We start from the raw sequence: 24,976 nt of genomic DNA on the forward strand, positions 1-24,976 counted from the left end.
TTCTTCCTTACACTCTGTTTTAAGCAATGGGGAATTCCTAAGTGAAAAGCCTAAAAGTAGTCTATCTTTAGCTTTCAAATTAGTTTTTATTTAATGCTGTATTTATGTTCTATTTCTTTAAAAAATATATAACAAATTACAATTTGCCAGTCACTGTAACTTTTCTTCTTTTCTTGCTCATAGCAAGTTGCCACACTGAGGGTATGTCTTATGAAAAATTCAGTCAAAGTTAATGTTGCTGCTTGGAAAACATTATTGTAAAAGGCAGCTAATTCTAACACCTTCTCAGCACCTGCACAGAGATAACAAGTTTATATATATAGACTCATGAGCAAGTGAATGAAATGGACAAGATAACAAATGCTTTGAGATCTAATTCCAAGTGAGTAAGCACATGAGTGAAGGCATGGAACATAAGGCTGATATTAGGTTAGGATATAAAATGGAAGAATCCAAAAATATAAATTTAATTAGATTATAGATATAAAGCAAAGAAGAGCTACCAAAATTATTAAGGAACTAAAGAAGTTCCCCATGAGGAAAAGACCACAGCACCTAGGACTTAATTTAAAGCAATGGTGGCTAAGTGGAGACATGAAAAAGATATATTAAGTTATGCACAACATCAAAACGGTGGATAGGAAGAAGTCTTTCTCACTCTCTAACCACTGTGAAAATGGTATATGGGTGACTTGATAATACTCCTGCCTTCTGTACAAAATATCCTCTTTGACTATAACTGAAAATAACAGGCAGACACTGAACCACAATTTAATGTTTAAATATTCTAAATAAATATTTAAATTCAGGATTTTAATAAAGCTCTATGAATCCCATGGCAGATCTCGCTGTTTCCCCTCCCCCTCCCCCAAACTGTACTCACATTGATTGGATTGATTGATTGTTGGATGGATAGATTATGTGCCATCAAGTCAGTGTTAGCAACCACACAGATAGATTTTCTCCAGGTCGATCAGTCCCAAGTTCTTCTGGTCTTTCAATGGCATACCCATCACCACTATAATGTTGTCTTCTTCTCTTTTCTTCCATCTTTCCTAGCATGAATGACTTCTCTTCAGAGAACTACGTCTTCATATAATATGTCCAAAGTAGGATAATTTGAGCCTGGTCATTTGTGCCTCAAGTGAGAACTCTGGGTTGATTTGCTTAATGATCGTTTGTTTGTTTTCTTGGCTGTTCACAGTATTCTCAAGAGTCTTCTTCCAAGCCCTTCATGGCTACTTTATGAAGTGCTAGTCTGCTGCATATTTCTTGACTGCTGGTTTCTTTACTGTTGATAAGGCAGAAGCCATCCATCACTTCAATATCTTCATTATAAACTCTAAGGCTGGTTGCTGTACCTGTTGTCATTAGTTTGGTAGTATATTTACTCTTAATCCCATTTTTTTTTCACTGTGCTCCTTGACTTTCTTTATTAGAGCTCCCAGATCATTTGTATTTTCCATTATCAGAGTAGTGTCATCAGCAGAAAAGAAATGAATATTTCTTCCTCCAATTTTAAAATGACACTCATTTTTTTCCAATAGAGCTTCCTTCAATATATATTCCATATATAGGTTGAATAAATAAGGGAAAAGTAGAAAGCCTTGTCTCACTTTTTGCCAACTTGGAGCCAGTCTGTTTTACTATGTTCTGTCCAAACTGTGGCTTCCTTTCCTTAAATAGATTTTGTATGATGACAGTAAGATGATCTGGGATTCCCATTTTTCTAAGCACATTTCACACTGGTGTGATCAACACAAAGGCCTTTCTATAATCAATGAAGCATATATTGACTTCTTTTGGGTATTCTTTGGCTTTCTCAATTATTCAGCATACATCAGCAATAATGCCTCATGTTGCTTAGCCTTTTCTAAAGCCACTTGGACATCTGGCATCTACCTTTCCATTTAAATTTCTAATCTACTTTGGATGATCCTATGTATTATTTGCTAGCATGTGAAATTAAGTATATTGCGACATAGTTTGCACACTCTGTTAAGTTTCCTTTCTTTGGGATCGATATGTAGATTGATCATCTTCCAGTCTGTCGGCCACTGTGTTGTTCTCCGGATTTGCTGGCATAGCTTGGTTAGAACCTTTACTGATTCTTCTGTTGCTTCCCATATTTCTGTAGATATCCCATCAATTTCTGTAGACTTCTGACTCTGTAATGACAGGAGTGTGATCTAACTTCATCCTCTAACACTAGAATGTCTTGAAAATAAGGAATATCTTCTATGGTATCTTGGATGTTGAGAGAATTCCAGTATACTTCTTCCCTCTTTGATCTTTTTTTAATCAGTTACTATCTGTCCACTAGCATCCTTAGCATATCAGTTTGAGCATGGAAACTCTTTCATGCTCAAACACACCCCAAAGTTAGTTATTAAATCGTTAATGCCTACATTCAAGCTTACAGACCTGTTCTAGTGTCTGAGATTTACACCCAAAAACTGACTGTAGGAAAGAATGGCAGCAGTGGTAGCTTGGACATTCTCTTGGGGCTAGAATGGTGCTGGTGAGTTATGTCAGTACTACATACTGACTGCTTACATATACATAAACTCATATCCCTATGTATTCACTTAACAGTATAGTTGATTATGTGCCATCAAGTCACGGTCGACTCTTAGCAACCACATAGATAGATTTTCTCCATGAACAATATAATACTGTAGAGTACTTACTCTTAAAGTATTTTATTAATTGAGTTATTTTGTTTTTAGAAGTTATGTTCTACTTTTAATAGCCTTTAAACTTATTTGTACAGCAGCAAATGTCGTATGCCCCCCTCTTTATGTCTTAAACATGGTTCAGACTTTCAGGCATTTTATTGTTCTTTCTAGATATTTTCTATGCTTCCTTTCCTATGTCATGGCTTTCCATGCTTTGTTTTTTTATTCTTTTATGATGTTGACTGCTTAATTTTCTGATCAGTGACTGTAATAAAGATAATAATAAAGACCACTGAATGACAGCCACCAGCTATCAATTTCTGAGTCTCTTTGCTGCCAACTAGTAGCCACCATAGTCAGTATTCAGTAGGCTGCCTACATTGCTTGTCCATACCTTACTTCCGATGGCTGCCCTGGCCCCACCTAGTATTAATGACTAGGTTTCTCTATGGGGTTACTAGGCTTGGGGGGGCTGTTTTTTTGTTTTTGTTTTTATATTTAAAAGACAAAAAGTCCAGCCACCACTGTTTAAATGCCAAGCAGAACTGAAATCTCTGCACACTCCAACAATCTCTTTCCTCCAATCCATATTTAACAACTTTTCCACTAATTGCCTAGCTCTTCCTCTTTAGTTCTTGTCTCTATACATACTGAACATACAGTATAATATACCACCATAATATAGAACACCCATACTTCAAGAATATGCAAATAATAATAATTCACTTCCCCAAGGCTCTGATTATTCAAACTATTTGCACTGAAAAATTAATGTTCAGGCACACAGGGCAGTGCATTTGGGAGAAATGGATTTGTTACAGAAGATTTCAGATCATACAAATTGCCTCTTTTTCTCAATTCAAATAATAGGATTTAGAACCAAGATTGGGACAAAGCATTTTTGCTGTTGCTATCTACCTCCTTTCATTTCATATGTGAAGCAGTTGTTTAATCTGTTTGTAATGTGGATGACAAGGTAGTATTCTCTATCACATACAGGAACAGCAAACGGCTTTAGATGCTCCATGAAGACCACATTTCCCATGTATCTTTTTCTTTCAATGTCTCCCTGCCTATTCTTTCCTGAAGCCATTCCAGGCATCTGTCCTCCAAGGCAACTGTTTGTGTTGCCTAATGGAAGATCAGAAATATACAGACATGTGTTTCACTTTGGCTAAATTTTTGAAAAATCTCTTTGTGAAAGTGGGTGGAGCCAGATCCTGTTCTCCTAAGAAACTCAGGAGCTTTAAAGAGTGGAAAGGGAGTCTTAGGCATTTGCAGAGCCTAAGGTTCTCTTTTCTACTTCTTTCACCCTATTTGCAAGTGGATCCCTCTGAAGGCATACATTGAACCTAAAATATATATAATGCTTCAAACAGGGCAATACAATGAAGGTTCACTTTCACTTTTATTTACAGCAGGAGATTTGATGGATTAAAGAGGCGCACAGCAACAAAGCTTTGGGAGGCTTATTGCTGAGATCTTTATTCTTTCCCACTGTTTCCTTAACTATGTACTTTAGATGGTCTCATTGTGTCAACATACGGATTATATTTCATAGACTTTGGAGATGGTCATATAGTTTTATTTTAGGCATGTATCACACTTTGGAGAACTGTTAAATAAGATCACTAACTAATAAAGATATAGCCACAGTTGTCACTGAAAACTAATGAGCTTCTATATAAATTTAATGAAGAAACCCTCCTAACAAAAGTGTCAATTTGAATATATTAAGAAAATTTATTGGGAAAATGTCTGCTGTATTAGCTTTTCTTTCTCTTCAGAGCAAAGCAGAGAAATAGTCACTTTGCCTTTAACCATAAAATAGTTTTCATGAGAATACAGGTGAGCTTTTCCATGACTTTAAACAAGGTAGATGACACTGATGTGTACTCTGTCTGCTGGCACTTGTCACTTGTATTAAGTTCAGGGCAAAATAATTGTGTCCTGCTCAACCTCTATGTTTGAAGAAACACAAGAGAAATCACAAAGGTATACAGAACAAGTATGAGGTGATTCTTGTGAGATTAGTTGTCTAATCAGCTTAAAATGACACCAGGCCTGTATTATACTGCAGCTGTGAGGACAGCAGTTAGATACACTACCCAGCAGATTAAGTGATTTTCTTTTCCTGGCTTGGCAAGGTTTTATTTTCCATTTAATCCATCAGAGTTTAATTTGCAATTTATTTTTTGGTAAGGAGCCAATTCTCGCTACGTTGTCCTTCCTTAATGAGTTGTATTTGTTGAATGGTATTAGTGCTATCATAATGAGATGATGACAGAGTTTGGAACATCGTGATGACATCTTGATGTGTCTGATTTCCACCATACATCATATCTGTTCATTTACCTTCTTTGAGAGTTGCCAATTTTGAAACATAGTATGTAGCATCTAAGGTAAATCTAGAACTTTTTTAGTCCAATAACTCTGCAATCACACTTAAATGTTTATACTCCATTGCTCACAATTTAATTTATTTATTTAAAGCATTTATATATCCATTTCCTCATATGGCAAGCAATGAAACTTATTCAGTCAGCTATGAGTAGGCAGTCCAGTAAACACTCTAGGTATAGATTGTCTAAAGTGATAGCAAACCCAACATGAATCCAAGCAGATTTATTGATTGATTTGATTTGGCACTGCCCAACTCCTGTACAACTCTGGGCAGCTCACAATATAAAAAACAGAATGAAAATATACAATATAGATGGGAACAAGATAAGAAGGAACTAAAAAAGGAAAGAACAAGATGGTGAATCTGCTTACACACAAAAAACATACCCATGAAGATCTATTTAAACTGCTCACAGTAGATGTCAAATGGTAGTAAGGCAGTGAACAAGTAAAAGTTGAATGATATATCCAGCAAAAGTTAAAGGTAGTGGCTGAACAGTTCCCTTGGAGTGTTCTCTGCCAATGCAACCAGGGAATACATCTGTTATTTTTTCTCATCCCTGACTGACATGGCATAGACATTATTATGATGCCTCCATCAAATCCAGATGGATTCATTCTGGACCTAGACCATATTCACTCAAGCCTTCTACCCTCATATTTCAATACTTGCAACATTATGGATATCATGGAATATTATCGGCACCAGCATGGGACAGGGATTACTTAGAAGTCACTGTACCCAGTGCCCAGAAGATTTCAATAGTCCAGGTCTCAGTCTAGTTAATGAAAGGAACTCAGGTATGTTTGAAAAAATATTATCCAGAGCTGTCATAATCCATCAGGATTCCATCAGCCACCCAATTCAGGCCTTGCCCTGTGGTGGGGAATATGCTGCAACAGTTCAAACTCCTCAGTCTGATATACCACTTCTAGGATTCCTATATTTGGACCAATCAAATTACTATCAATCTCACAAATTTCTGAAATGAATAATTAGTGTTTCTTAAAGCAAAGAATAATTTCTATATAAAACAGCACTTCATATTTCATTTCCGCCATGACAGCGTTGTTGTTGTTTTCCCCTTTTAATGACACTGTGAGATGCTTCAAAAGTCCTGTATTTCCCAGACAGGTGCTCAGCTATGGTGAGTTAGATTATTTTTTAATGTATCATCAATGAAAGTCACGCTTAGTCTCTCTTTCAGAACTGCTGGACAACCTGTCACTGTCAGTTCCTAGAACTTTTCCTTGGAGCAATCACTTTCTCTCCCCTCACCCCCATCCCTATTTTTAGATCAAAAATTGTGGTTTGCTATGGATGTCAAACTTGATTCATCTATAAAATCATTGCCTAGAAATAAGTACATTTCCTCTAGCTTCAGTTGGACCTGCACAAAATAAGAGTGAGATCTAAATAAAGATTACAATCATTTGTACAATGGACAGGACTTACGACAACTTATTCAAGAAAGTAGTGAAAGTGTTTTCTTTGAATTTCCCTTCTAGTACCACTGCATTTTTATACAGAAGTTTGCTCTTAATGGCTAACACTGTTGAAATCCTATTTATCAGATTTTTTAAAGTATGTATCAATGTAGAATTAAATTATTTTTATAATAAAATGTTCTCTATTGCCAAGTATCATTATTCATTTTCCCATTTAGAGACACAGAGCAAACAAATATAAAAGAATCTCCTTAAAGCCAGCCTGAATATCAAAAATCAACAAGAACAGGGACCTGACTCATTTACCTTGATCCACATCCAACAGCTTAGGGTATGTTTCTCCAATCTGTGTCCTCTAGATAAGTTTGGACATAATTTTACATTTCTTTATTTTATTTATTATATAAATTTATATGATTGGCCAGATCCATTTGGCCAGATCGAGATCAAGAGATATCACTGGGTATCAGTCAGCATATTGTTAATACCAAAGTAGCAAATTACTTCACTTGGTGATTTCATTTAGATGTCAAACAGGAGGGGAGATAATGTCAAACCCAGGGCCACAACTAGGGTCTGTGTCACCCGGGGCAAACATGGATTCCACGCCCATTTTGGCAACCTCCCCAGTGCTCATTTTGGCCTCCCCCAGCACAGCGCCCAGGACACATGCCCCTCTTGCCCCACCCCAGATGCAGCCCTGGTCAAGCCCTATGGTACACCACAAAGGAGGGGACCAAAGGAGCAACCTCTTCCCTTGTCAACACCAACTGGAACTAGCTGTTAAGGAAGGAAGGAAATCACCATAGAACTATGCTTTCAGTTCCCAGAGGAATACTGATATTTGGAATGGATGGAATGCATTTCCTGTTTGCCATGCAGCTCTCCACACCATGCATTCCTCAAAATCTGTTCTGAAAGTTGGGGAATTCTCTGGGGAACATTTGGAGAGATCTGGAGGTGCAAGGGAGAAGAAAGAAAAGTTTCCTCTCTATTGTTTTATTGGCAGGTTTACTGCAACTGTGTAACTACTTGTACTCCAAGCACAACAATAACCCATACATAGATTTTACTTCACATTCAAGAGCAAGAAATGTGATATATTCAGCCAAATCATGTATAGCTTTCTTTTCTGAGTTAGAGCATTTCCTAGTTTGGGCTAAAAGGAGTACACAGAAAAGACTGACATGTTCTTTTTGGTATAGATTTGCATAAATATTTCATTAATTAATGGATTGTATAATATGACTGGAACAATCTATTTAGATTCTTCTCTTTCCCAGAAACATACACATAGGCACCATTATTACTGTTTATCTCCTTTTATATATCAGATGTCAGCATATATACCCAGATATAAATATACAATCCAAGAGTATCTGAAATATAAAATATGTCTTTCAATATTTACATGGTTGTCAATCAAGTACAGAACTAGTTTTATGTAAAAAAAAAAAAAAAAGGAAGATGAAAAAATGTCCCCCCTTCCATTTCATTAGTTTTTACAAATTAGTGTAATAGTTTAGCTTAACTTCTCCATCTCCATATCCTAATTTAAAGTATTTCCCCTTCCTCTTCTACTTTTAAAACTATCCTTCTTAAAGCAGCAAAACCATTTTCCTTAGGCCACATCTCCTAATCCACTCAGAAATATATCAGAGTCTCAGGAACATCCTGGATTTAGTTAGAGTAGCTGTGGTGGATTGTTTCCACAACAGCATATGTACTGGACCACTGAGGTAGAACTGGCAAATTTCTGTCCTTTCCACTGTAATGTTCCACAAAAAGTTGAATAAGTAGTTGTCTGTAAAATCAGAATGGATGGGAATACAGATTCTAGATATTCTACAGTATACCCAATCCAAATATTACAGTGCTTAGAACATCTACAAAGTGAACATTTGGGTTAAATCTTGCCCTTCACCGGTATCACTCAAATGTTGTTGGCTTCCTGCCAACATTACATGCTCAACATAACTGCCTCCTGGGAGGAAGCTGATGTACATACAGTTCTGGGTACATAGGCTTTTTTTTCTGTATGATCCTATATTGCTGGCTAATTTAAAATTTTGAGGTTGGATACCAAACAAGGTGAACACAGAGAAGATGCCAGGATAATTACATTAATAGTAAGAGCTTATTAATGAAAATTGCAGCATCAGAGAGATTCCTCCCACAGCCCCCATGGTGAGCCAAAGTGGTAAGAAGGAATTGCCACATCATCTGCTCACAAAGGGGTTGCCTTTATGGGGCAAATCTTATATATAGCCCTCCACTCCTTGGAATGCTCATCCTGGTCAGGGGAAGATTAATCTGAAAGAAATTAGATGTTCTCTCTATTGAGATTCTATCATTAAAGAAGAGGAAGAGGACAGGTAGGCAGACAATGGGGAATACACATAGAAAACTACACAGTAGCACAAGCTATAGTCCTTGTTAAGATCTTTGGCAGCAAGGCATGAGCTGCATGGGAGGTGAAAGGAACCTATTAATTTATTAAGGTCAGAGAAGGGAGCTTGTTAGTTCATGGCTCACGCTTGGTAAGCAAGCGTTGCATGCTTAAGAAATCAACTTAGGAAGAGCTAGCTTGTTTAAGCAATCTCTCTTCCTGGAGTTAATTGAAAAAGTGGGTCAAACCCAGGACACCCTGCAAGAAGTTGATATAATTTCTGTAATGTTAGTGAGGTGCAGGAAGGGTATCTGGACCACTTACATCTTCAGCAATAACATCCACATGGAGGTAGAGTTATGAATAGAGTGACACTCACTCTTTTTCTGTATTTAGCTGCATCATGGAAAGTGTTTTACTGTGGAGCTGCATTTGGGGCACTGAGTTAACCAAGATGAGCAATCTTGTGGATGAACAATATTGTCATGGTTTCATTGGGTGATTCTACTTCTTTTAGCTCTGCTTCTCTATGGGTTGGTCAAAGGCTTCAGTTAGGGGCAAAACAAATTAGGAATGAACCTTATCTGCATCCCCAACAACTGCAAACTGTAACCATGAAGGCTTTATGCTGTAACCATGAAGGCTTTATGGTGGGGGCAGGTAAAGCTTTGCGATAATATTCCATGGACTGATACTTCATTTCTGGGTCATAATGATGAGCCCATACTTCATTGGCTCTCATGATGCTGTAAAGAAGTTCTTCACCTTCATTCTTGTGGCATGACAATAATTGCTGGCAAATTTCAACTCTTGAAGCTTTCATTTCTGCCATCAGCATGTAGGAACTTATCATGCAACTTATCATTCCATTACTGAAGAACATCTCATTCATTCAATTTATAAGTCCATCTCACAACAGTTACTCTGGGTGGCATACAAAAACAAACAGCAACTAAAACAATCCAATAAGAAATGTCTGAGTTCAGCAAGAAAATGTCCAAGTTCAGTCTGGGTCAGGGTGTAAAGAGCCAGCAAGCTTAAAGGCAAGGGTGACCCAGGGTGTGCCTCTGTGACCTTCATCTCTCATTCAAAGGGAAATAGTGGCAGTACCCAAGAGTAACAATCCCCCACCAATAACTCTTACCCAAAACCCTTCAGTCCAAAGGTTGAAAGTCCAATACCCCACAGTCACTAACCCCCTGGTGGTAAGGGCAAAAAAGGATTGGAGTTGGTTCTTATAAAAGTCTAGTAAACTGGTCACTACAACAGTCCACCAAGATGGATGCAACTGGCAAAGCAGATGAAAGTGACAATATGGTCACTGTTCCATGTGGGCAATCTGATGGCAGCCACATTCAGCAGCCTCTAGACAACTCTTGCTGGTGTCCCAGAGATCAACACCACCAAAAAGGCAGGGCTAAACATTTCTGGCCAGCTACATCATTCTGATACAACCCAGAAGACAGTTTACTGCACAGGCCTCACCACTATAGTCTCTGCTGCTACCTGGGAAAAACTCACCAAATCCACTGTGGCTGCCACCACATTGTTCAAAGATCTCCAACAGCTGAAACCTCAGTGGAGCCTCATCTGCTGCCAAACAACTGAGAGGTGGCATCCAAAGACTCTGCTGCCACTCCAATCAATTGCACTGTCTTGGATCCAGTGGGGTGTCAGTCTTTTCTGAGCTGATGGACAGGTCTGCCTCCCCAGCATCCCTTGGAGGTACTGTGCTTCCCTGAACCTGGTAGCCACCACAACTTCAGCTTCCAGCCCCGAACACAGCAGAGTTCCCACTCAGATATCCAATCTCAAACCAGCTACAACAACCCAAATTCTCCAGGTTGCATACACACATCCAGCCTGGGCTCTATCACCAAATAAATAAATTTGTGAAATGCCAAGGTGATAGTAATTTCCCTTTGAGCAATCTGCCAATTGTCTTTAATCAAGTCATTAACTTTTCTCATGTGAAATTCACTGACTGCTGTCACACAAATCAGTTGTTCCTGGTTCACCATCTTTACAATTTTTGGGCCAGCAACGTAGAGTGTTCACATCAACACTGTCATCACCAGAAACAACCTGCATTTGGTGTGAATTTCAATTTTGGTGGAGCAATTCAGTCATGGAACATTGCTTAAAGTGCACTCATGAATAGTCGCTCCAGTCTTCCATTTCACTAACAAGAACAACACAATGTTTTCTCACAGCAACTTCCCAGTGACTGAAGTGAAGGAACAGATGGTAAAGAAGTTTTAGCATATCATACTGCCATCTGCTGACTTTTAACACTGGAGGCATTACTTTTCATTCAACCCTCATACTGTAATAGGAGCAGAATTAATTTTTACAACAAATTTACCTCAATTTAGGTATCATTATTCTTCAGAAATCTCTCTGTGACTTCAGTAACAGAACAATAAATAATTCCAAACCACCCTTTTCCTCCTCCTCCTCCTTTCTCAAGTTAACATGTCACTCTGCTGTTCACTAATTTAGTTTCAATGTAACTTACCTGCACTTATTTCAATAATAGGGAGCTGCTGTTTGGAAGAAGTTATGTAATAAAATGGGGAAAATTAAATGCTGAATTCCAAAATGATTATTTTTATCTGTCCCTCTACATTTGTTTTCTTTCATTATCTTTTCCAAAGGAGCAGTATCCCTTTATGAGAATGATCACTCCTTGTGTGCATGCATAAAGAGCATAAAAAATATACAGTACTGAATATACTTGCTTGAAGAATTCCTTAATGTGTCTTGCTGACATACTGTACACTCAGGGTTATGTTTCCTCTGCACCCTATGAGTTACTCAACCAACCAGGCCATTTGTGATTTAGCAAACCATGAATATGTACACATAAGCATCATGCAAGGAAATCAGGTTGCTTATCTTCAGCTTTGCTCTTTAAAGCAATGAGTTTTGTCTCCTGAAAGCAATATTTACCTAAGACACCAACAAAAGAGAGATTCCTTAGACTAACTCCAGCTTGTTTTGTGCTGTAGGTATCAATAATTAGCAGTATGGTTTAATATCTGAGTAATTAATTGATCATTAATTGCCAGAGGCTTGAAGAGAAAAAGCAAATGTGTTAAACTCCATTAGGATCTATTACCAGATTCAGAAGTAGAGCAAATACTCAGGGGTAAAAGACATCCTTGGCATATAAAAATGTCATTTCCATCTTTGGTTTCTATCATTGGTTTAAAAAAGAAGAATAGCAAAAGTATTACATCTTCTTTGAAATTTCTGCCAATCATAAAATGCTCTGTAAATGTAATTACCATAGTTGCTATTGAAATTCCTTTTTTCCTGCACCAATTTCAGTATTGCAGATATTTGCTTATTTAAGTATTAAGAATGACTTGTTATATACCAAGTCATTCCATATCCATGATTAAAGTTCCTAGCCAGGATGTGAGACTGTCATACTTTGCACTGTTTTGTATTTCTATAGCAGAACTAAGATATATAGTTCTTAAAAGAGTATCATAGGCAAAAAGAAAAAGAATAGAGACAGCTCACTGTTAGAGAACATACTTGACTGCAGAATGTGTCAGGTTCAATCCTAGGCTGCTCCAGATATGGCTTGTTACTGAACGCCCTGTTCATATGTTTTCACAAAACCAATAAATATAAGGATTCATACCTGGTGGATTTTACACTGCTTACACTATAGTCATATGAAGTGGGAAAATAAGATCACCTAAAGATTAAGGGTAAACAACAATGGGAGAGCCAGTTTGGTGTAGTGGTTAAGGCATCAGGCTAGAAACCGGGAGACCATGAGTCCTAATCCCACCTCAGACCCAAAATCAGTTGGGTGACCTTGGGCCAGTCACTTTCTCTCAGATCTAGGAAGAAGGCAATGGCAAACCACTTCTGAAAAACCTGCCAGGAAAACGTCAAGGACTTGTCCAAGCAGTCTCTGAGAATCGGACACAAATGAATGGATTAAAACAACAGCAATAACAGCAACAATGGACAATGATACATCTCTCATACAACTTGGATGTTGTTCTTGAACTGGCTTAGAGATAACCAGCCAGCTTAAAAGAGCTACGTAGTGCCAATAGACCAAGGCCAGAGATCAACACTGTTTCCACATCTGAGCTGCCACCTCTGTCAGAGGATCTAATGAAGTCATCCGTACTCACCTTCTCAACTCCCAATATAATATATATCATTATCTGTCATTATCCCCAGAAATTCAATCAACAGAAACAGGCCAATTCCTAATAAAAAGAGTAATTGGCCACAAATCTGACATCAAAAAATGGCAATTTAAAAAATGGGCAAATATTTCAGACTGTCAGAACATTCTTGAGCAAAGAATTTTTAAACAATGTTAAATTTAAAGTACGCAAAAATGAATTTTGATCAAAAGTTCAGTTCCTCTAGTCTTTGAGATGTCCCTCAATCACTTCTCAACTTTAAAGTTAATACAGAATTCACTCTGAATATTGAGTTTTGATAGCAGGGTGTGACTTCTTGTGCAAATTCATAACTGCTGTTGTAAAGAATGAGAATGAGGGGTATAAGCCTGTTCCTCTAAAGATGTTTTTTTCCATAAGTGGCCACTTTTTAGAAAGAACAGAGAAAACACTCCTATTGTGCAATTAAATAGGCTGAGAAACCATTCATAACAATAGCAAGGTCAAAATTCATAAATAAATAATAGATGCTATCATTAATAGTGATTCACGACATGGAAAACTTAATAAGTTGCTAGGATCAAGATTATTCTACAAGGCCCTCAGGTCTGACATAGATTTATAATGCCTAAATCACTGACTTATGAAAACAATCAGAATCCTCAGATAAACAGATGTCTTGTTCTATAATCTGTTTTCCTAAAATTGAAAAACCTCTGCCCTATTCAGGCATTCAAAAACTGCATTCGCCTTCCCTGCCAAGATTGCTCAGATTACATTGGCTTTACCAGTTGTTTGGCCACCATGACTGTCTGCAGGGAGATGCCCTATGCATGTTGAGGACATAAGTGGGCTTTTCTTTTGCAGGCGTCATAGATACAACATGGGTGAGGGAATTATCTGGAACTCTCATGAGCTGAGCCCTCATGAACAGAGCTTGATCCCCCCCCCCTCCATTAGTGCTTTACCTGAAACCAAAGATGCTGACTTAAATTCAAAGGAATATGAAAATTATGGTATGCATTCTGTCTGATGTGCCAGTTTGTAATCCACTAGGATCAGAGTGTTACTGGAAGAAAGAAATTAGAAGCTTAGCTACCTTATCAGAACTTTGTGTCTTGCAAAGTTCTGATAACCTGATTATCTCCTACAATACAGTTTACTACAAATTATCCCACAATTAATTTCCACATGTTTTATAGCCATTACTTCATCACTTTTCAGCAAAGAAAAATCTACTGTGGAAAGGAAATAAATATGCTATGTGTGTCCTTATTATTATTTTCATTTAGAAATGTACAAATTTTGAAATTCTTGAGCATGTTTTTTTTCAAAAATAGTTATAATATTTGCCATTGTGATGGATCAATAAAATGAAAATCCATGGAGTTTTTATTCATTGGAAAATGTATGTGTTCAGAGATATTGAGCATCTCTGAAGTTCAAAATGGCTTTGGGGTCTAGGAATCAAAGTTACAAAAAAAATGTCTACAAATTATTAAAGCTCCAATATGTTAAAACAAAACCTTATGATGGTATTGGATGTGAAATTTGTAGTGGCAAAATGAATGATTTCTTTTTTCTTTGCATTAAGAAAGAAAGGATAAATGTTTCAAGGAAAGAACTTGATAATTAGGGCAGCAGGGGGATCTGGGGGCAGAGGTCAAAACAGTTCACAGGGTGGTTGCAACCATGCAATTGAAGGCCCATCCCTTTTTTATATTGTTATGAAGCAATGTATCTAAAACTAAGGGCTGGAGTTCAACTGCTCAGTTGCAGCCATTATCTGGATTTTTTTTAACCCTTCACCCACCCATTGTCAAGCTTGTGAGATAGTCCATACAGGAAGCATGCCCAGATGAAATAATTCAACTTCATTGTAAGGTTGTAAAAGGTGAAAGGTCCCCTGTGCAAGCACTGAGTCATGTCTGACCCTTTGGAGGGACGCCGCTTTTGCGACGTTTTCTTGGCAGACTATAGAGGGGTGGTTTGCCATTGCCTTTCCCAGTCGTCACCTTCCCCAGCAAGCTGGGTACTCATTTTACCAACCTCGGAGGGATGGAAGGCTGAGTGGACTTGAGCCGGCTATCCGAGAATCCAGCATCTGCTGGGATCGAACTCGGGTCACGGGGAGAGTTTTTGGCTGCAATACTGCTGCCTACCACTCTGCGCCACATGAGGCTCAAGTTATTGTAAGGTTTCATTAATAGAATCTTGCAAGTTTAAAAGTACATTTCTCCCTTGTTGCCTTTACAGCCTCGGAAACTAGGGAGGGTCCCTTTTGAGACATTTGCCATGCCCACCTTCCTTCTGTGGGCTAAGCTGCCCTTTATCTGAACATTCCTCTGGCTGTGGTTCTTCCCCCTGCCTCCCAAGGTCAGTTGTTTGGATTTGGATGGCATATACATTTAATAATTTATTATTATTTCCATGTACCCTTACACCTATGGATGCCCCTACAATGTAAGAAAGTGGAAAAGAAGCTAGTTTAGGATTAGTAAATGGGTTAAAGGAAGGGATGTGCCATGTGGTTTGATTTCTTTTATTAAGGATGTTTGGTTTGTTCTATAGTAACATATTTACTTATATCATTTCCTCAGTGGTTAATGTTGAATGAAAATCTTTTTTAAAAAAAATAAAATAGTATTTATGAAATTGATTTTTTCCTTGTGAGCTAGTCCTTTAAGAAATATGCAATAATGAAGCCCAGCCACAAAAGTTTTCCAATAGAAGAGAATATATGTAGGTCAGGATTTAACTGTGGAGTCCTTGGTGCTCTCTGAGCTTGGTTGTTTGCTTGCAGACATTTCATTACCCAACTGGATAACATCATCAGCGCTGGGAGTGTGGGGTTTGTTCCCTCTTTATATACAGTAGCTTGCCCTGCCAGTGCTGGTGGAAGTGTGGTTTTCTCCTTGGTAGTTCCTTGATTAGGGATCTTCTGGGGAAGAAATGATTAATTGAAGATGGCTCGGCTGAGCGTGGAACCAACAACTGCGGTGGAATGAAGAGCTGGCAAGTAGACTGGCTCTTTGTAATTCCTTTCTGGACAAGGAGAAGACCTGAGATCTTCCACAAGTGCTCCATACAGTTGCTTCTCATGAGGAGACCACAAGACAGCAGTCTCTGGTGGGTTGAGAGCTCTGGGAGACAAGGGAATAGCTTCTTGCTCAACCCATCACAGTCAGTGCTTTTAAGATCACTGGATTTGCATACTTCTTTTCTTATCACTTTTGGAAATTGCTTGTTAACTGCTTTTCAGTTGTCAGGAATGTTTGGACCTAAAGTTTTACTGCACTGGGTGAGTTTCCTTCAATCTTTAGCAAAAGAAGTTTTAAATACAAGTTTAAAGATTTTTTAAACCATCTTTTGGAACAGCAAAAGGATTATTAGAACTTTGATTTTGGAAAGTTATAAATGGCAGTTGCTTGATTTCTGTATTGTTTTAACAGAGGTGCCTCCTAGCGTGGCAGTTTATTCTTTCATTGGAAGGCTGTGACCTTCTGTTTGATTTGTGCATAATCCTTCTCCTAAGAAAGCAAAGGACTGAAGCAGCTATAGGCTTCCAAGAAAACAAACACACCAAACCCCCAAAGATTGCTGTGTTCTTTTCACTGTTTGTTTATCTCTGTATGCTTCAAATACAACTCTGAGCTATAATAAACAGACTAAAAGGTTTTATTTGATAAGTACAAATCTCTCTCCTCTCTGGGCAAAACAGAAAACCCATTACACAGCAGCATCTTCAGCAAATTGCGATGACACCAAAAGGATGTTATACACGTAGTGTCATCATCACATAACTGCGGCAATTATGTGCTTGCATCCTAATGTCTAATGTAAGTATGTGAGTTGTGACATTTGCATCATGACATCATCACAGGCATTCTCTCCTTCATACACTTTGGCCCTTCCTGCAGAAACCCATGCCTTTACATTTTCAGTCTCGGGTTCACTCTTGGGCTGACTAGAAGTGCCAGATAGTCAAGAAAAGCGGTGGATTATGGGCCAAAAACTACAGAATACATGACCCTGCTATAAAGTTTTATGCATGTAGACTGCAGCTTTCCCCAACATTTAGATCAATGTCTCTCAACCTTGGCAATTTTAAGATGCCTGGACTTCAACTACCAGCATGGCTGGCTGGGAAATTCTGGGAGTTGAAGTCCACACATCTTAAAGTTGCCAAGGTTGAAAAATACTGGTTTAGATGTACTGTATATAGCACAGCAATCCCACCCAAAGGCACGCAATGAGTATATTTGTAACCCTCCCAATGCAAAAAAAAAATGTTCAGCGCTGTCCAGGCCTCACTGTCTCCTCTGGTCCTCCAGAAGTTCAGGAGTACAACTTGCAGCTCTGACCACTCAAACATGATTGTTGTTTATTTGTTTAGTCGCTTCCAACTCTGTGTGACTTCATGGACCAGCCCACGCCAGAGCTTCCTGTCGGTCGTCGACACCCCCAGCTCCCCCAGGGACAAGTCCGTCACCTCTAGAATATCATCCATCCATCTTGCCCTTGGTCGGCCCCTCTTCCTCATGGCTATGGACACATGATACATTGTACCATTGTGTCCGTAGCCAGGCCAGAGCCCTGCCTCATTGCCTTTGTGTGTTTTGTTTCTGGAAGAAGGCCTATGGCTCGGGCAACCACTTAAAAGAGTTAAATGGAGAGGGGACTGCTACTCCCAGAAAATCTGGAATGGCTGGATACGTTTTGAACCACCTAGAGGCACAGTCCCAGTTAGGGAGGAATCTAGGGATGATTTTTCCTCCTCTTCCAGCTATTCTAAAATCTGTACAGCTTGCCAAAACAAAACTGGAAGTGCCATAGTCTTTATATGGAACTCATCGGTTTTGATTCTTAACTTTGGACTTTCTTCCTTTCATCAGAATGAATTAGAATGATTGTTTCAGCATCGTTTTAATTCAGAAATTGCCCATATAGTCCCATCTGTTGTTGTTTGTTTTGGGGAATTTGGAATTTTTTGTTTGTTTGCTTTGTGATTTTGTGGTTGTAAGCCTGTAGATAGCAGTTGGTTTGATTTTTTAAAATTGATATTACATTTATTTACTTACTTAATTTGTATATTATCCATTGCTGTAGGCTGTCTAGAAGACTTTTGGCTGCAGTGTAGGATAACTAACACATGGTTTGTAAAACGGGGAAAAAAAGCCAACTTTCCCCTTTCTCATTATTTTTCTATCACCTTTCTCTTAATAATGCTTAATCTAACATAATGACTGCCCATCACAAAACTTGTACTATAATAATGCCTCCTTAGAATATGTAGACTCTGACAAACCTGATCCATATTAACAATGTCAGATAACTTGACACATTTCATGCCTGAAATCTGGCGTCATTTTACAGAGCTCTGTTAGGGTAATCAAAATATTGTTTAAAAAAGAGGTGAGCACAACAAAAGAAACACTTGCTGCCAGTTAACAGTGTAATATAATGTAGTAAATTAACTCTGCTGTCAAAGAAAGGCAAGGATATGGACACATGCAGGCAGACCTAGTAATGGGATTTTGACTTCTCAGCTGGCCCTTTTGAAATTATCCCAATGGCTCTGGTGCCTAAGAAGTATCCAGTGTAGGTTAGGTATGTCCATTAGGGTGGATTATAAATGGATTGCTTTATGGACCAGAGTGAATTAAGGAACTCAAGACTGAAAGGACAACATGCTAAGTCACCATAAGATCTGCTTGGATTTAGGTGAGTTGTGTAAACCCAGCTAATGTGGTCTGTAAACTACAATATAGTGTTTTCTAAGAACCCAACCAATGATAGTATATTCAACAAATGATAGTCAAGCAAAACGTGGTTTGTCATCTTGTGTAAAGACAGCCCAGATGTTTTGCTTACTCTATACTTAAATCACACCACATGCTATACCTCTTGAATGAATAATCTCTGAGCTAAAATACTTTGATTATATGATTCAGGCAAGGTCCAGAAAGATTCCTTTCTATGGACCCCAAAGCCCTAATGAAGGCTTTTTATGATTAGCCACCTGAGCCCAAAGGCTCTAAATATGTGATTCAGTTAAGCCCCAAAAGATTATTTTTCCTGTATTCTAAAACTCTGATTCTGCAGAATCCGTGGAGCCTCTGAATGCTCACCAGTGACTTTGCTTATAATTCATTTTCCCACCCTGTCCTGTGATTATGACTAAGCTCCTTAATTAGAAAGCAGCAGTTCCACTTAGTATTTTAATGCTCTTAGGATCAGTGTAGAACAGGCAAAAATTCCTATTTCTTCAAGCCAATATAGTCTGTAAACAGCTATTTTTTATTTTGCCTCCAAATGATAAGCAAACTACTATGGGCTGTGAATTATCTAAGATAGTTTATTAGATATGATGAGTTGATTCAACAAGTTAAGCTCTTTCAATATGAATGTTTGTTTTGAATCTTCAAATTGAACTGATTCCATTTGGGGTATAGTGCATTTATGAGTGCACAAGCATGCATCAAATCATCACACCTATCAGAAGATGTCTGATTTGCTTTGATGCATCAAACTGATTCGATTCAAAATTCAAGTTTGAAGGAGTGATTCAATCAAATCACATTTTAACTGAATTTTCATACAGTCCCAGTAACTATATTATAACTTCCTTAGGTCTTGTTCCTCTTTTACCCACCAAAATTTTTTGTCTACCAGTGAGTTTCAGCCACTTATTTTGGCTGTCTCATGCTTTTTCCCCCACCTGTTTATTTCAGCAGTCTCAGTCACAACAAGGTTATGATTTGACTGCATCTGTGCAACACTCATGTGACTGAGTTGTTGATTAATAAAAATTCACAGAACCTGCTTCTGTGAATTCCTTGGGTGTTACACAAAAACTTTTTGAACATGAGATTTTATTGCTAGTGTAGGACAAAAAAGGAAGACAGGCCAAGAATTTTCATCAATGTGCAAGTGTCTCCCTAATTCCCTCCTCTCCATGCACACACATCAGTTTGCATGAAGATGCTGCATTTACCACTTATCCTGCTGCTGCTGCTGCCTCCAACTTATTTTCCAGAGTTAGGTTGTGGGAGAAGGGAGCGAGGTAAGTTAAGATTTTGTAGCTGGGTTCACACATCTGCTAAGCCATACTGTGCTTTGGTTTCAGTTTAACATCTGAATCTGGCCACTTTGGGCTTAATCAACAAACTATGATTACATAAAACATAGTTCAGTGCAATATGTGGATCCAACTGGTATAGGACCCCAAATGCTCTTTAGACACACTTAAAATGTAAGCACTGGTGATGTTACCTAGTCAGGTAATGAAACATCTGCAAGCAAACAACCAAGTCCAGAGAGCACCAAGGACTCCTCAGTTCAACCCTGAGTGACAGATATTCTCTTCTATTGGTCAAATGTAAGATTCATGGGAAGCAAATAGTTTCACTGTGTCTTATTTTCTTTTTAAATCTTCTTTAAACAAACCCAACTAAATAGTTGTATTCAATAAATTTCTTTCAATGGAGCTTTAAGCCTACTAATGTCATAAATATGTCTCCAGGTTTACATAGAAACAAGAGATCAAGAAGTAGCCTTTGTTCAATCAATCACTTCCTTGGTTTTTTTTCTTACATTCCTTCTCTTTATCTTATTTGGTTTTATAGACATGACATATTACATGATCCTAAAACCACAAACCTCTTTCATTTGGGTTTCTCTCTAAGTTGCTGAAGGTTTTATATAAGCTACCTGTGAACTGATCATCAAAAAGAAAAAATGGTAGTAATCAACAGGTAGCTGTCTTGTTCAAAGCCTGTTGGTGATTTTAGCTTTATAATTAGTGAGCACAACATAGTCATAAGGGAGCCTAATGTCACAGCTTCTTTGCTTCTGACATAAATTCAGGATGAGGTGAGCATTTGAAGACTGACACTTCTTATTAGGTATTGTATAGAAAAGGCACACACTGAGTGACCTACAGAGGGAAATTACTAGGCACAGAGCTAGTTAGGACACTCTTGTGCAGATGCCAAGTTTGCTAGACAGTCATTCAGTCAAACAATTTAATTCTCAGACACTTACAAAAAAAGAAACTCAAGAAAGACTTTTTATTTAAAACCCTTCAACAAACCCAACATGTCAATAATATTTACTGTACCTGCCATTTGCACAAACAGAGAGCACACGACTGCTAAAACCCTCTAGCTGACTTCACACTGTCAGGTGTGGTAACTCTATTATCTTTCGTATTGATTTAATGAGCCTGACATCTCTTGGATTCATGGTGGCTGAGAGGAAGATGCTTCAGTGACAGGGTGACTGTGGTACAAAAGTGCCTCCCAGATGAAACTGAAGAATGGACTTTTGTAGCAATGAAAATCTAGCAAAACTATTAAAGCATAATTGCACATTGAGGGGGCAGGGGGACTGTCACTTTATTTCTGACTCCATAGATAGGTTGCAAGGTTGTACTTTCTCTCCATGGGTCCTGTCAAAAAATCAGTTAAAAAAAAAGGAGGGGAGGAATGTATAGTATGACATCTAATCTGTCTTTAAAAATCATGAATGCAAGAAACTCCAATATTGCATACACTTTGGGAGAGATGGCTGAATCCTGAAGCTATCCAACTGCAATGTATCACTTGTAATACTGATGTTTTGCATACCAATGCTTACTTGTCTCCCATAATATGATCTTCTATTATTCTGTCAGTGAGATTTAACTCAGTTAAATAGCCAGAAACCTCTCTGAAGCTTCTTTTCATCTTCCTGGATCAGATTAACCATTCCTTTTTCTCTTCTGTCTGCCTCATGCTAAGTACAGCTTTAACCACTGAGTTCTTTGTATTCTGTTTGGAATCCTGTAATTGCCCTTGTGCCCTGGCTTCAGCTGTCTTTTTAAAATGATCACACTGGCTGCGACAGATCTCTTTGCTCTCTGTTCTTTCCATTTCAAAAATATAAGCCATATCAGCTACTGATCCGAGTTTAATATCATTCAACTAATGTTTCCATTTCTTAGAACCAAAGCTGCATATTAATTAATCACACTGTATTTAATAATAACATTTTCAGTTTTAATGTAAATTTCCCCATAGAAGGTACAAGTTCATACAAGTACCTTCAAGTACTAAGATACATGTCTTCATTGGGTGTTTACCTGCACATATATGTCTGCATGACTGAGAATATGTGATCATATTAAACAGTTATTTTACATTCCAAAGATCTTCAACGTGGTGACCCCTATTTGAAACTCTGGAAAGGTACAATAGACAGGATAGGTGTTAGGCCTAATAAAAGTAACCTAGATTGTGTTTGGTTAAGTAATCTGCACAATAGGGTGACATGATTTGCTTTGCTGAAAAGATAACCTGATTTGCTTCATTGGATGGCCTTGAAAAACCACAGGCCACTGCTATAAAAGAAGGCTCTTCTCAGCTTTCTTCCCAGTGCTATTCAAAATGTTTCAAGGCTGAACAGCTTTAAGACTGTCCAGAATATGCAGAGAAGCTATCCAACCTAGAAGACCTTGGGTGCAAGAGCTTATGGCAAGGGATCTGGAATAGGCAAGTGACAGCTCCTCTGCAACACTCACCAAAGGTTTTGTGAGCTGTTTGGAGGAGACCCCAGGTTGGGCTACTTGGGGCATGTTCATTGAAGCTCCCCAGCTTGCAAATTTTTCAGTGCACACCGTGGACAATTCCACAGCACAGCAGAGTGAAACAACATACTTCACTTCACCTTAACAGCAATGGCAAAATTTACAGTATACATCTAGAACAGAAGTTTGACTAAATTTAAGTAAGAATGGCTTCCCTATATATCATATGTCACGCAATAAGACAAACTCAGATACTTAAAGTACCATTTTTCAGGGGGAAATATTTGATGTAAAGATAGTAACCAGGGGCAATTTTAACAAGAATGTGATGTAATCGATAGTTGGGTACAATGGGAAGGAATCTAGAACTGAATATTGTTTTTTACTGATTGCTTTTAATATTTATTAATCATTATTTTTCATAAGACCATGTGCATGTTGTTGTTTTTAATCCCTTCAATCGTGTCTGATTCTCGGAGACTGCCTGGACAAGTCCCTGAAGTTTTCTTGGCAAGGTTTTTCAGAAGTGGCTTGCCATTGCCTCCTTCCTAGGGCTGAGAGAAAGTGACTGGCCCAAGGTCACCCAGCTGGCTTTGTGCCTAAGCCAGGACTAGAACTTATGGTCTCCCGGTTTCTAGCCTGATGCCTTAACCACTACACCAATCTGGCTCACATTTATTTTAAATAATGATAAATATTGGTGACATCAATATAAACATTAATGTTTAGAGTTTTGCAGTGATTTATAATTATTTCTCAGGATGAGAAATTAAATTACTTTGATTACTTAAATTGCTTATTTGCAATAATGAATTTTAAATTTTAGGACAATTGTAAATTTTATTTACTGTTATTTTATTTTCCACCCACCCATCCTTTCTCACTTTCTTCTTTTATGTAGCCATTTATTATATTCTTTAAATGATTTTTAAAAAATAAACTTTGAAAAAAGAACAAGAGGACCATATTACTTTGTGAAGCAATTTCAAGAAGGTGCTTCATTCATAATTCTATCAAAATAAAGCACCCCTTTGAACCGTCACACTGCAGATGAAACTCATCTAGAATAGTCAATGGTCTTGTTTGGTATAAGGAAGCTCCTCATATTGTGATAATTTTTGCTGAAATAAACATTTTCTTATTCAAGATTTCCTTATCGACTAGATGTAGAATATCAGTATGGGGAAATACTGCATAGATTGGTATCATGGATTTCTTTGGTCACATTTTATAAAACACATTGAGAGGAGAAAGAATACATCTGCAGCAGCTGTGCAGTCTCTGTGATGTATAGTTAAATTCTAATTTATAGTCCTTCGGTTTCCACAGGGGTCCTTCTGTTAGAGCAGATAGCGGGGAGGGGACTCAACTGAGTCCACTCTAGTCTGAATGTTACTCCTTTGTTTCTCCCACAATTTATATGAATAGAGTATTCCTGCTTGATCCTGCAAAATGATTAGGGTGCCATCAATTCCTTGCAAATTGCTACCATTACACACACAATGCTTAATGCTGAATTTGGACACATGCATCCTCACACCCACTCTCAGCCATAATTCACATGATTTGGCGCATGCTGTGTTGCACGTGATAGGAGCCAATATCTTTGTCAGCAGTGGTCTAAGCATTTCATTGGCTGAAAATAGATTTTTGCCACAAAGCAGGATAGTTATTCTTATCTGCCATTCTATATTCTGGATTGCCGTTTTAAGATAAGAAACATGCATTGAAGGCTTTTAATTCTTTGTGAGTTTTCGTTAAGACTTTCCTAGGGTGCCCTTCTCCTATTCCTCATTGACAAGCCTGCCCATTCTGTTTCTATAGCTGGCTATGATTAATCAATAAGCTGACTTTGGCCGCCTGTCATCCAGAAAGACATGGCAGAATCATACAATATGAGACTGGGGAGGATTAGAATCTTTGCCTGCCTATTTGCACAGTCACTTTGGTATTAATTGTTGGTGTTGTTTTTCACAGCAGGTGTGCCCGTAGGAAAGCTGGCACTCTGACTAAGTCCCCTTCATTTGGCACATGCCAATTTGCCAATTGATAAGTCTCTCAACTCTGGAAGCAAGAGTGTGCCTTGAAAGCTCTCGGCTGTCACTCAGATCCCCCAGTGCTCGGTAGCTCCTGTTTCTTTATGCACCCGAATTTCCTGTCAAAAGACAGACCTCAACAAATGCTGTTGTTTTGCACTTACACAATAATGGGCAAAGACATCTGGCAATAAAGTGTTCAAACAGTGCCTCACAAGCAGCATTTGTTAGGGCTTTTTTTTTCCAAATCAGTTTATCCTGGATTCATTGTTATTACCTTTCAGATGTAAGAT

This window comes from Candoia aspera, chromosome 2 (genome assembly GCF_035149785.1).
Source record: "Candoia aspera isolate rCanAsp1 chromosome 2, rCanAsp1.hap2, whole genome shotgun sequence".
Lineage (NCBI taxonomy): Eukaryota > Metazoa > Chordata > Lepidosauria > Squamata > Boidae > Candoia > Candoia aspera.